The 12,441-nt window shown below is 43.3% G+C and overlaps 1 pseudogene; it reads left to right on the top strand.

The window, feature by feature from the left end:
• The window catches only part of LOC115283949, a 28,187-nt pseudogene extending 17,399 nt beyond the window's left edge, over positions 1-10,788 (top strand).
• Positions 10,789-12,441: the final 1,653 nt, after the last annotated feature.

Raw genomic sequence — 12,441 nt, 5'->3', positions numbered from 1 at the left:
TTTTTGAGAGAGACACAGAGACAGAGTGTTAGCAGGGGAGGGGCAGAGAGACATGAAGACACAGAATCCCAAGCAGGCTCCTGGGTTAGAGCTGTCAGCACAGAGTCTGACGCGGGTCTTGAACTCATGATACAAGAGATCATGACCTGAGCTCAAGACAGAGGCTTAACTGACTGAACCACCCAGGGGCCACTGTAATAAAACTGATTTTAGAAAGAACTAGTATAAGAGTCCCCTTTTCCTGGTCAACCATTCCTTAATCAGCCTCCCCAAGTCCACCTGCTTTTGACACTTCTCTGTACACCCGGAGCACCCCATGTTCCCTCTGTCGCTCCGGACTCTACTTCTCTCTTACCTCTGTCTCCTCCGTTAGACTGAGCTCCTGGAAAGCATGCCCCCTGCTCCAAACACATGAGGTTTTTCTCTCCTTTTCATTGTGAATATATCCTTTTCATTATGAGTATAATTAATACCATATACTTACCACTCAGGTTTAACATTTGTTAGCATTTTGACATATTTGTTTCAAGTATGGGTTTTTTGCTGAGTTGTCCAAGGTAAATTACAAATATCACACTTTAATCCTAAATATCTCTGCAGCTCTTTAAAAAGAGACATTTTGGGGGCTCCTGGGTGGCTCAGTTGAGTGTCCAACTTTGGCTCAGGTCATGATCTCATGGTTCAAGAGCTGAGGGCTAATGGCAGACTTTATTAGGAACAGCATCTTATTTTATACCCTCCTTAGAGCCTAGTAAATGTTTAGTCAGCTGTAAATGTTTAACCAGAACAATAGATACAGAAAGGGCAGAACAGGAACAGCTTGCAACTGTGCGTGGGTATATCTCTGGTGCAGCAGCTTCTTGATGCACTTGGCTGATGACCAGGAAGGCTCTGTCCTGCACGTCCTCCTGGGACTTCATTAAATCCCATGTTCCCAGCGTTCTGGGAACAGAAGTCCCATAAGGACGATTTATACACAATGAAAGTGCTGAGAACAGAGGTCTGCTAAGGACAGTTCGTCCTATTTCCCAACACCCATGTCTTTTTTTTTTTTTTTTTTTTACTTTTTAATTGACATCCAAGTTAGTTAGCATATACTGCAGTAATGATTTCAGGAGCAGATTCCAGTGATTCATCCCCTGTGTATAACACCAAGTGTTCATGTCAATGAGTGTTCTCCTTAATGCCCCTGGCCCCTTTAGTCCATCCCCCTACCCAAAAATCCTCCAGCAACCCTCAGTTTGTTCTCTATATTTAAGAGTCTCTTGTGTTTTGTCCCTCTCCATGTTTTTATATTATTTTTGTTTCCCTTCCCTTATGTTCATCTGTTTGGTGTCTTAAATTCCACATATGAGTGAAGTCACATGATATTTGTAGTTCTCTGACTAATTGCACTTAGCATAATACACTCTGGTTCCATCCATGTTGTTGCAAATGGCAAGATGTCATTCTTCTTGATCGGTGACTAATACTCCATTCTGTGTGTGTGTGTGTGTGTGTGTGTGTGTGTGTGTGTGTGTGTGTATGTATGTGTGTGTGTACACACACATCTTCTTCATCCATTCATGTGTCGATGGACACTTGGATTCTTTCATACTTGGGCTATTGTCGATAGCACGGCTATAAACATTGGGGTGCATATGCCCATTCGAAATAGCACACCTGTATCCTTTGGATAAATACCTAGTAGTGCAATTGCTGGGTTGTAGGATAGTTCTAGTTTTAATTTTTTGAGGAACCTCCATACTGTTTTTCCAGAGTGACTGCACCAGTTTGCATTCCCACCAGCAGTGCAAAATGGTTCCTCTTTTTCCGCATCCTCGCCAACATCTGTCGTTGACTGAGTTGTTAATTTTAGCCATTCTGACAGATGAGTGAGGTAGTAGTATCTCACTGTGGTTTTCACTTGCATTTCCTTGATGATGACTGATGTTGAGCATTTTCTTATGTGTCTGTTAGTCATCTGGATGTCTTCTTTGGAACAGTGTTTATTCATGTCTTTTGCCCATTTCTTCACTGGATTGTTTGTTTTTTGAGTGTTGAGTTTGATAGGTTCTTTATAGATTTTGGATACTAACCCTTTATCTCACACACCATTTGTACATATCTTCTCCCATTCTGATGGCTGCCTTTTAGTTTTACTTATTGTTTCCTTCACTGTGCAGAAGCTTTTTATCTTGGTGAAGTCCCATTTTTTGCTTTGGTTTGCCTTGCCTCCAGAGACATGTTGAGTAAGAAATTACTGTGGCTGAGATCAAAGAGGTTGTTGCCTGTTTTCTCCTCTAGGATTCTGATGGCTTCGTGTCTTACATTTAGGTCTTTCATCCATTTTGAATTTGTTTTTATGTATGGTGTAAGAAAGTGGTCCGGGTTTATTCTTCTGCATGTTGCTGTCCAGTTTTTCCAGCACCATTTGCTAAAGAGACTGTTTTGTTCCATTGGATATTCTTCCCTGGCTTATCAAAGATTAGTTGGCCATATGTTTGTGGGTCCATTTCTGGGTTCTCTATTCTTTTCCATTGATCTGTGTCTATTTTTTGCCAGTACCGTAATGTCTTGATGATTACAGCTGTCTAATACAGCTCGAAGTCTGGAATTGTGATGCCTCCAGCTTTGGTTTTTCTTTTCAGGGTTGCTTTGGCTATTCGGGGTCTTTTGTGGTTCCATACAAATTTTGGGATTGTTTGTTCTAGCTCTGTGAAGAATGCTGGTGTTATTTTGATAGGGATTGCATTGAATATGTAGATTGCTTTGGGTAGTATCAACATTTTAACAATATTTGTTCTTCCAATCCATGAGCATGGAATATTTTTCCTTTTTTGTGTGTCTTCTTTAGTTTCTTTTGTGAGCTTTTTATAATTTTCAGTGTTTAGATTTTTCACCTCTTTGGTTAGGTTTGGTTATCCCTAGGTATTTTATGGTATTTGGTGCAATTGTAAATGGGATAGATTCCTTAATTTCTCTTTCTGTTGCTTCATTATTGGTGTATAGAAATGCAACTGATTTCTGTGCATTGAATTTATATCCTGTGACTTTGCTGAATTCATGGATCATTCTAGCAGTTTTTTGGTAGAATCTTTTGGGTTTTCCATATAGAGTATCATGTTGCCTGTGAAGACTGAAAGTTTGACTTCCTCCTTGCTGAATTGGATGGCTTTATTTCTTTGTGTTGTCTGATTGCTGAGGCTAGGAATTCCAGTACTATGTTGAGTAACTGGTGAGAGTGGACATCCCTGTTGTATTCCTGCTCTTGGGGGAAAGCTCCCAGTTTTTCCCCATTAAGGATGAAATTAGTGGTGGGACTTTTGTATATGGCTTTTCCTAATCTTGATGTATGATCCTTCCATCCCTAATTTCTTGAGGGCTTTCATCAAGAAAGGATATTGTATTTTGTCAAATGCTTTCTCTGCATCTATTGAAAGGATCATGTGGTTCTTGTCCTTTCTTTTATTGATGTGATGTATCACATTGATTTGTGGATATTGAACCAGTCCTTTATCCCAGGTGTAAATCCCATTTGGTTGTGGTGAATAATTCTTTTAATGTATTGTTTGGAGCCAGTTGGCTAGTATCTTCTTGAGAATTTTTGCACTCATGTTCATCAGGGAAATTGGCCTGGAGTTCTCCTTTTTGTGGGGTGTTTTGTCTGGTTTTGGAATCAAGGTAATGCTGGCCTTGTAGAATGAGTTTGGAAGTTTACCTTCCATTTCTATTATTTGGAGCAGCTTCAAAAGAATTATGTGTTAACTCTTCTTTAAATGTTTGGTAAAATTCCCCTAGAAAGCTATCCAGCCCTGGACTCTTGTTTTTTGGGAGATTGTTGATTACTGGTTCAATTTCTTTACTGGTTATGGATCTGTTCAAATTTTCTGTTTCTTCTTGTTTCAGTTTTGGTAGTTTATATGTTTCTAGGAATTTGTCCGTTTCTTTCAGATTGCCTCATTTTTTGGCATATAATTTCTCATAATATTCTCTTATTATTTGTATTTCTGCTGTGCTGGTTGTGATCTCTCTTCTTTCATTTTTTATTTTATTTATTTGGGTCCTTTCCTTTTTCCTTTTGATCAAACTGGCTAGGAGTTTATCAATTTTGTTAATTCTTTCACAGAACCAGCTCCTCGTTTCACTGATCTGTTCTACTTTTTTGTTTTGTTTTGATATTTATTTCGACAGCATTTGTTTCTGCTCTAATTTTTATTATTGCCTGTCTTGTACTGGTTTGGAGTTTTATTTGCTGTTCTTTTTCCAGCTCTTTTAGGTATAAGGTTAGGATGTGTATCTGAGACCTTTTTTTCTGCTTTAGGAAGTCTGGATTGCTATATACTTCCCTCTTATGACCGCCTTTGCTGCATCCCAGAGGTTTTGGGCTGTCATGGTTTCATTTTCATTGGCTTCCATGTACTTTTTAATTTCCTCTTTAACTTCTTGGTTAAGCCATTCATTCTTTAGTAGGATGTTCTTTAATTTCCAAGTATTCATGGTCTTTCCAAATTTTTTTATGTGGTTGATTTCAAGTTTCATAGCATTGTGGTCTGAAAATATGCACATTATGATCTCAATCCTTTTATACTTGTTGAGGGCTGATTTGTATCCCAGCATGTGGTCTGTTTTGGAGAATGTTCCATGTGCACTTGAGAAGAATGTGTATTCTGCTACTTTAGGATGAAATGTTCAGAGTATATCTGTGAGGTCCGTCTGGTCCAGTGTGTTACTCAAAGCCATTGTGTCCTTGTGGATTTTCTGCTTAGATGTTCTGTCTGTTACTGTAAGTGGGGTGTTGAAGTCCCCTACAACTATGGTATTATTATCATTGAGTTTACTTATATTTGTGATTAATTGATTTATATATTTGGGTTCTTTCACATTGGCATAAATGTTTACAATTATTAGATCCTCTTGCTGGATAAACCCCTTAATTATGATATAATGCCCTTCTTCATCTCTTGTTACAGTCTATTTTAAAATCTAGATTGTCTGATGTAAGTATAGCTACTCTGGCCTTTCTTTTGGTGACCGTTTGCATGATAGGTGGTTCTCCAACCTCTTACTTTCAATCTGAAGGTGTCTTTAGGTCTAAAATGGGTCTCTTGTAGGGGCACCTGGGTGGCTCATTTGTTTGGATGTCCGGCTTCAGGTCAGGTCATGATCTCACAGTCCATGAATTTGAGCCCCAGTTCAGACTGTGCCGACAGCTCAGAGCCTGGAGCTCCCTTCAGATTCTGTGTGTCCCTCTCTCTCTGTGCCCCTCTCCCACTCACAGTTCTGTCTCTGTCTCTCTCTCAAAAATAAACATTAAAAATTAAAAAAAATAAAACACACTGAGTCTCTTGTAAATAGCATATAGATGGATCTTGTTTTCTTGTCCATTTTGTTACCATGTGCCTTTTTTTCTTGAAAAGTTCTCTTTTTAAAAAAATTTTTTAGTGTTTTTTATTTATTTTTGAGAGAGAGACAGTGTGAGCAGGGGAGGGTCAGAGAAAGAGGGAGATAGAGAATCTGAAGCAGGCTCCAGGCTCTGAGTTAGCTGTCAGCACAGAGCCCGACATGGGCTCGAACCTACGAACCATGAGGTCATGACCTGAGCCGAAGCCGGGGGCTCAACCGACTGAGCCACCCAGGTGCCCCATCCATATGTCTTTTGATTGGAGTTTAGTCAGTTGACATTTAGGCAGAGTCCTGAAAGATAGGAATTTATTGCCATTGTGTTGCCTATAGAGTTGGAGTTTCTGGTGTGTTCTCTGGTCCTTTCTAATCTTTCTTACTTTTGGTCTTTTTTTGTTTTGTTTTTTCTTTTCTTTTCTCCCCTCTGAGAGCACCCCTTAAAATTTCTTGCAGGGCTGGTTTAGTGGTCACGAACTCCTTTAGTTTTTGTTTGGGAAACTCTTTCTCTCTCCTTCCTTCTATTTTGAATGACAGCCTTGCTAGATAAAGTACTCTTGGGTGCATATTTTTTCCAATTCAGCACGTTGAATATATCCTGCCACTCCTTTCTGGCCTGCCAAGTTTCTGTGGATAGGTCTGCTGTGAACCTGATCCGTCTTTCCTTATAGGGTGAGGACTTTTTTTCCTCCTTTGATGCTTTCATAATTCTTTCCTTGTCTGTGTATTTTGTGAACTTGACTGTGATATGTGATGTTGATGGTTGGTTTTTGTTGAATCTAATGGGAGTTCTCTGTGCTTCTTGGATTTTGATGACTGTGTCTTCCCCAGGTTGAATTGCTCCCATACACCTACCATTCTTCCCTCTATTCATCTTCTGGGACTCCAATGATTTGGATGTTACTCCTTTCCAGTAAGTCACTGAGTTCTCTAATTCTTGTATTGTGCTTTTTTTTTTGCCTTAGTTTTCCTCTTTTTTTCTGCTTCCTTATTCTCCATCATCTTGTCTTCTATATCACTGATTCACTGCTCTGCTTTGTCCGTCCTTGCTGCCATGGGGTCTGTTCGAAATTGCATCTCAGTTATAGCATTTTTCATTTTGTTTGGACTAGGTTTTACTTCTTTTATCTCCACAGAAGGGGGTTCTATGCTTTTCTCAACCCCAGCTAGTATGCTTATTATCATGATTCTAAATTCTAGTTCAGACATCTTGCCTATATTTGTATTGGTTAAGTCCCTGGCTGTCATTTCTTCCTGTTCTTTTTTGGGGGTGAATTCCTTCATTTTCTCATTTTGGAGGAAGAGAAAGAATTAATACAATAGAAAATTAAAACAACATGTAAAAAATCAAATAATGAAAGCTAGATCCTAGGTGTTTTGGTCTTATTGTTGGAAGAAACTTGATAGAATAGAGAAAAAGGGAATGAAAGGGAAAAAAAGTAAGAAAACGTTTAAAAACTTAAAAAGATGTGTACAATAAAATAGAATGAAATTAAGTGAAAGTAAAACAATAAAAAACTTACAAAAAGTATAGTGAAAAAATTTTTAATGTTTTAAACAGAAAATAAAAATAATTCTTTCTTTCTGTATCCAAGAATAAGAAAAGAATAAGAAACAAAACAAAAAAATAGATGGGCCAACAAACAGAATGAAATCCAAATGAAATTACATTTGGTTTTCCCTAGAAGTCTAACTATGAAACACTTTATAGTTCATACTCTAAGCAGGAGGAGAGACGTTTGGTCCTCCTCTAAGGCCTGAGCTTGGTTGGCACAGTTGGGCCAGGCTTGGTGTAACAGCTCCGTTCTCCACTAGGTGGCACTGCATAGCCTGCTGGGTGGATGGGTGTGGCGCACATGTGTGTATGTGCATGTGCTGGAGAGGTGAAAATGGCGTCACCCAGCTTCCCAGTCTGGTATTAGAACTCTGCACTCTCACCGACCAGCAGTCAGGCAGCCCTCCTTTGTCTTCGGCTTCTGTCCACTACCCACTTCCACAGTGTCCATGTTATGTTATCCAAGCCATCAGCCCACCAGTTGGCACCTCCCTCCTGAATTATATTTCGGGGCTGTGTTTCCAAACCCCTCACCTCTGAGACCTTGCAACTTGGACCCGCTCTGACCCTCTGGGGGAGGGTCTCACTGAGCAATGGCCGGGTGCCGGCCTTCCCCCAGAATGTTCCTGCGGTTGTGCTGTTGCAGAGGCTCAGCAATTGTAGTTTGTGGGATCCTGAGGCAGCAGAGGTTTAGAGATCATGGCAAAACAACACACGGCCAGTGCCAGGTTTCCCTGCCCCCCTGGCAGTTTTGTTCCAGTACCAGCAAACGTAGCTGTTCTCTGGGTCTGCTGGGACCTTGGCCTGTGGGGAGGCTGTAGGGCCTCTATCAAATGTCCTCCTAGCAGGGGAGTTGCCTTCCCCCGTGTGGCTTTTGGACCTCGCTGTCTGCTCCTGGGGATTCGCCCTTCCCACCAGAGCTCCGCCAGGTATCAAGCTGCGGAATTTCTGACACGGTTTTCCCATGTTTATAGAGTCCTGATTGTATTGAAACCCTCTCCTTTCTCCTTCAGTCCCTTGTGGGTATTCCCACTCTTTTTCTCCAGCTACTTTTGCGGGGATAGTGCTTTTCCTGTCTTCTCCCCTGTTTCTCTGTCTTCTCTCTGCAAATAAAGCTCCCTACCCTCCAGGGCTTCCCTGTCCCCCAGCTCACCTCTCCATGCTGCGTACCTGCTGAGTTCTGTGGCTCAAGTTATGCAGATTGTTGTGTTAATCCTCAGGTCAGTTTTCTAGGTGTGTACAATGCTTTGGTGCTAATCTAGCTGCATTTGGGGGATGAGAGAAGCTGAGAACTTTCGTGCTGCTCTGCCATCGTGGCTCCCCTCTGAGCGTCCCACTCCTGACTTCAGTTCAGGTCATGATCTCATAGTTGTGAGATTGAGCTTTGCATTGGGCTCTGTGCTGAGTGTGGAGCCTGCTTGGGATTCTCTCTCTCCCCCTGCCCCTTTCCCCCACTTGCATGTTCTCTCTCTAAAATAAGTTAAAAAAAAAACATTTTCTTACTTAAACACGATATCTTTACCTTAGCCAGTAGGCTAGCCGTGGGTGTTCTGGGCTGCAGGGGCACCAGAAGGACCCCTGTCCATTTGGGCTCCAGGAGAAAGGTGGCATTCCAGGGCCCGTGTAAGAGTACGGCACAAGGGGCCCATGGCGATGGGGACACATTTCTGAGAATTCAAACCCTCGGATGTCTCCAGCGCTTGGCCCTCCCATTCTTAAACCAAACCTTCAATCAGAGAGAAAAACGGCATTGGTTTACGGCATTGAAAATCTACCATCTTCATAGAAAAACAAAACATACCAATCTATATGCTATTGAGATTTGAAACCCCAATGGGAGAAATTTCGTTATTGCTAAAATATCTTTAGTAAGTGAATACTGCACTCCCTCTGTTTAGCTCACTCTTCATGAGCATGGACTGTGCCAAGCTCTGGTCTGGGCTCATTGCTTTGCTTTTATTCTCCCACTTCTAATGTTCTTGAATTTTTTTCCAGGTCTTGGATACAAGACTAGCTAGAGGCTTGCATTGTGTCCTTGCTGTTAGGCTTTGCCTGCTAACAGCATAAAGCACTGTTACTGTCCTGCTGGCAGGCCATCCGCCATCCAGCTGCTGTGCCCCTCCTCATTAGAGCTAGAGTCACCGTGCTGATGGGGGGAGCTGAGCATGGTAAAAGGCAGGTCCTTTTGAAAGTCAGTCTGAGGGGCGCCTGGGTGGCGCAGTCCGTTAAGCATCCAACTTCGGCTCAGGTCATGATCTCATGGTTTGTGAGTTCGAGCCCCATGTCGGGCTCTGTGCTGACGGCTCAGAGCCTGGAGCCTGTTTTGGATTCTGTGTCTCCCTGTCTCTCTCTGTCCCTACCCCACTCGTGCTCTGTCTCTGTCTCAAAAATAAACTATTAAAAAAAAATAGAATCATTAAAAAAAAAAAGTTAATCTGAGAGAGGGGCACCTGGGCGGTTCAGTCAGTCAAGTGTCTGACTTTTGATTTCAGCTCAGGTCATGACCTCGTGGGCATGAGATTGAGCCCTGTGTTGGGGTCTGCATGGAGTGTGGAGCCTGCTTGGGATATGTCCTCATTCTCTCTCTCTCTTTCTGGCTCTCTCAAAAATAAAATAAAATCCCCTCATTTGGAAAGCCCATCTTCAGTCTGAAGTAGCTAATCAATAGATGCACTTTGGACTTTTAGGTTTCCTTTAAGGATGACTAAAGAGTCATCCTCTGAAACCTCTTGAGTGTTAAAAAGGTGGTCTGGGAGCGGGCAGCTGGGTGGCTCCGTTGGTTGAGCATCTGAACGGCTCAGGTTATGATCTGGCAGTTCATGACTTTGAGCCCCACATTGGGCTCTGTGCTGACAGCTCAGAGTCTGGAGCCTGCTTCAGATTCAATGTCTGCCTCTCTCTCTGCTCCCCCCCTCCCCACTCTCTTTCTCTCATTCTCTCTCAGAAATAAACATTAAAATACAAGGTGGTCTGGCAAGGAGGCTAAGGAGGCTTGTGGCCCATCGAGCCGGGACAGCAGAGTTGCTGAATTCTGGACGCCGCCTAGGCATTTGAGCCTTTAATGCTGAGCTCAGCTAGGTTCAGATTCATTACCTCTCCGTGTCTGCCCTGTCCACAGTTTGGAGGGAAAGCGGTGTGTCATCATCAATTCTGCATGTGCCAACCTGGCCCCACCCCCCACCCTTCCTGGGTTCAGGACCCTGTCAAGTGACCTGATTCCAGCTCCCGCGTGAGGATGCTGGGTGGAAGGTGGTGGTGGCCCAGGCGGTGGAACGCCCTGGGTCCCACTGGCTCTTCTCTGTAATGAGGAGGCCTCAGTTCTCATCACCAGTTCCTGTGGCAGGAGAGTGGCGTTAGGCATTTTAGAGTCAGCATCCCCACGTTCACTGCGGCATTATTTACAGCATCGAGAGCCGGAAACAGCCGAAGTGTCCGTCAGTGGATGAGTGGATAAAGAACATGCCGTATGTGCGTATACACATCCCATGGAATATGATTCGGCCGTAAGAGAGAGTGAAATCTTGACATTTGCAACAACATGGATGGACCTCGAGGACATTGTGCTCAGTCAGAGAAAGACAAAGATGGTACCCACCCCCCCACACATGCAGGAACCCAAACTCGGAGAACAGACTGACATTTGCCAGAGGTGGGAGGAGGTGGGAGAAATGGGTGAAGGGGATCAAAGGGTACAAACTTCCGGTTATAACCTAAGTCGTGGGGATGTAATGTACAGCATGCTGACTGTAGTTACTAATATTGCATTGTGGCGTGCCTGCATGGCTCGGTTGAGCATCAGACTCTTGACTTCAGCTCAGGTCATGATCTCAAGGTCCTGAGATTGAGCCCCATATTGGACTTCATGCTGAGCGTAGAGCTTACTTAAGATTCTCTCTCCCCCTCTGCCCTCTTCCCCACTCACACACTCTCTCCAAAATAATAATTAAGAAGATAATGCTGCATTGCATATTTGAAAGTTGCTAAGAGGGTAGATCTTAAAAGTTTTCAGCACAAGAAAAAAATGTTTGTAACTGATGGCAGATGTTAACTAGACTACACTGTGATCATTTTGCAATGTATATAGATCACTATGTTGTACACCTGAAACTAATGTTATATGTCGATTATGCCTCAATAAAATTAATTTTATAAACTGTCAATTGACCTCACTGTCCACTTAGCTTCCTGGTTAGTGGAATTTACATTGTATTTAATCCTTTTGGAAGTTTCCCAACTACAAATTGTGACACTGGGTCTCCTCCCCTTGTCTGACTCCTCACTTTTGCTCTCAGATTCAGGATCTAGGATCCTTCCTCTGCATGAGTATATAATCTTAAAGAAGGGCAGTGTAGGGACGCCTGGGTGGCTCAGTCAGTTGGGTGTCCGACTTCGACTCAGGTCATGATCTCACAGTCCGTGGGTTCAAGCCTGCTTCAGATTCTGTATCTCCCTCTCTCTCTGCCCCTCTCCCACTTGCTCTATGCCTCTCTCAAAATAAAGACCAAAAAAATTTTAAAAAAAGAAAAGAAAGAAGGGCAGTGTAATAGTGCTCATTCGGGACAGATTCAAACACACCAGTGGTCAAACCCATAAACAGCCAGAGCCCGCAGTGGGCTCTCATCTGGGCCAATTTATTGGGTCCTGTTCCCAATCCTGGTTCATATATATATATGTTTGCAAAAGAGAAAGGAAAAACATATATTAAGAGTTTCTTGGAATTCATGCTGGAGAGTTTGAAAGTAGATGAGAACATCTTCCCTTTCTGTTTCTTGTAGCTCTTTCTCCTCTCAGAACTCCATTAAGAGACCAGTATGTAACCCCAGCGAAAGCAAGGCACCAGCTTGGGAAAGCAGAGGCCTGGGCCTCCCAAGCCCTGGCCAGACTTGCAAGGCCAGCTATGGCCTCGGTGGTCTGCTTTGTTGAGCTGCTTTTCAGACCCCCCCCCCCCCCCCCCCCCCCCCCCCCCCCCCCCCCCCCCCCCCCCCCCCCCCCCCCCCCGTCACCAGTCCCATGCCCTGTTCCCACAGTGCATTCACGTGTTCTGCAGCCAAGGCGGTGGGGAGCGAGCGCCTTGCGGTTCCCCCACCAGGACTTCTGTGATACAACTTACGGTTTCCTGTCCTCTCACACAGTCCCCTTTTGATCCGTGACCTACAAATAAGTCATCACTGCTTGGGAAAATGAAAAAGTACTTCAAATTAACACAAGTACAAATCTGCCTCCCGCCCCCGCCCCCGCCCCCGCCCCCGCCCAATTCCACAAACCCCACCTGGTTGTAATGGTACAGCCTAAAGGAAAAAACTCCTCAGATGTTAGAAGTTCTTTAGGAGAATATTCACGTCTGCTTCTGGCAGTTTCAGAACATCGAACTTGTGTGGTATCGGCAACCTGTAGATCAGAACTCCCATTTTCACCTTTTTAGGTCCACGGAACTCATCCGCAGTTCTTTTTTTGTTTTGTTTAAGACAGATTTAGGGATGCCACTCCCTTCATTGCTTTACCCAATG

The sequence above is a fragment of the Suricata suricatta genome, chromosome X, assembly GCF_006229205.1.
Source record: "Suricata suricatta isolate VVHF042 chromosome X, meerkat_22Aug2017_6uvM2_HiC, whole genome shotgun sequence".
NCBI classification, from domain to species: Eukaryota; Metazoa; Chordata; class Mammalia; order Carnivora; family Herpestidae; genus Suricata; species Suricata suricatta.
The sequence above is the reverse complement of the archived record's forward strand: the minus strand, read 5'-3'. Positions and strand labels throughout refer to the sequence as shown.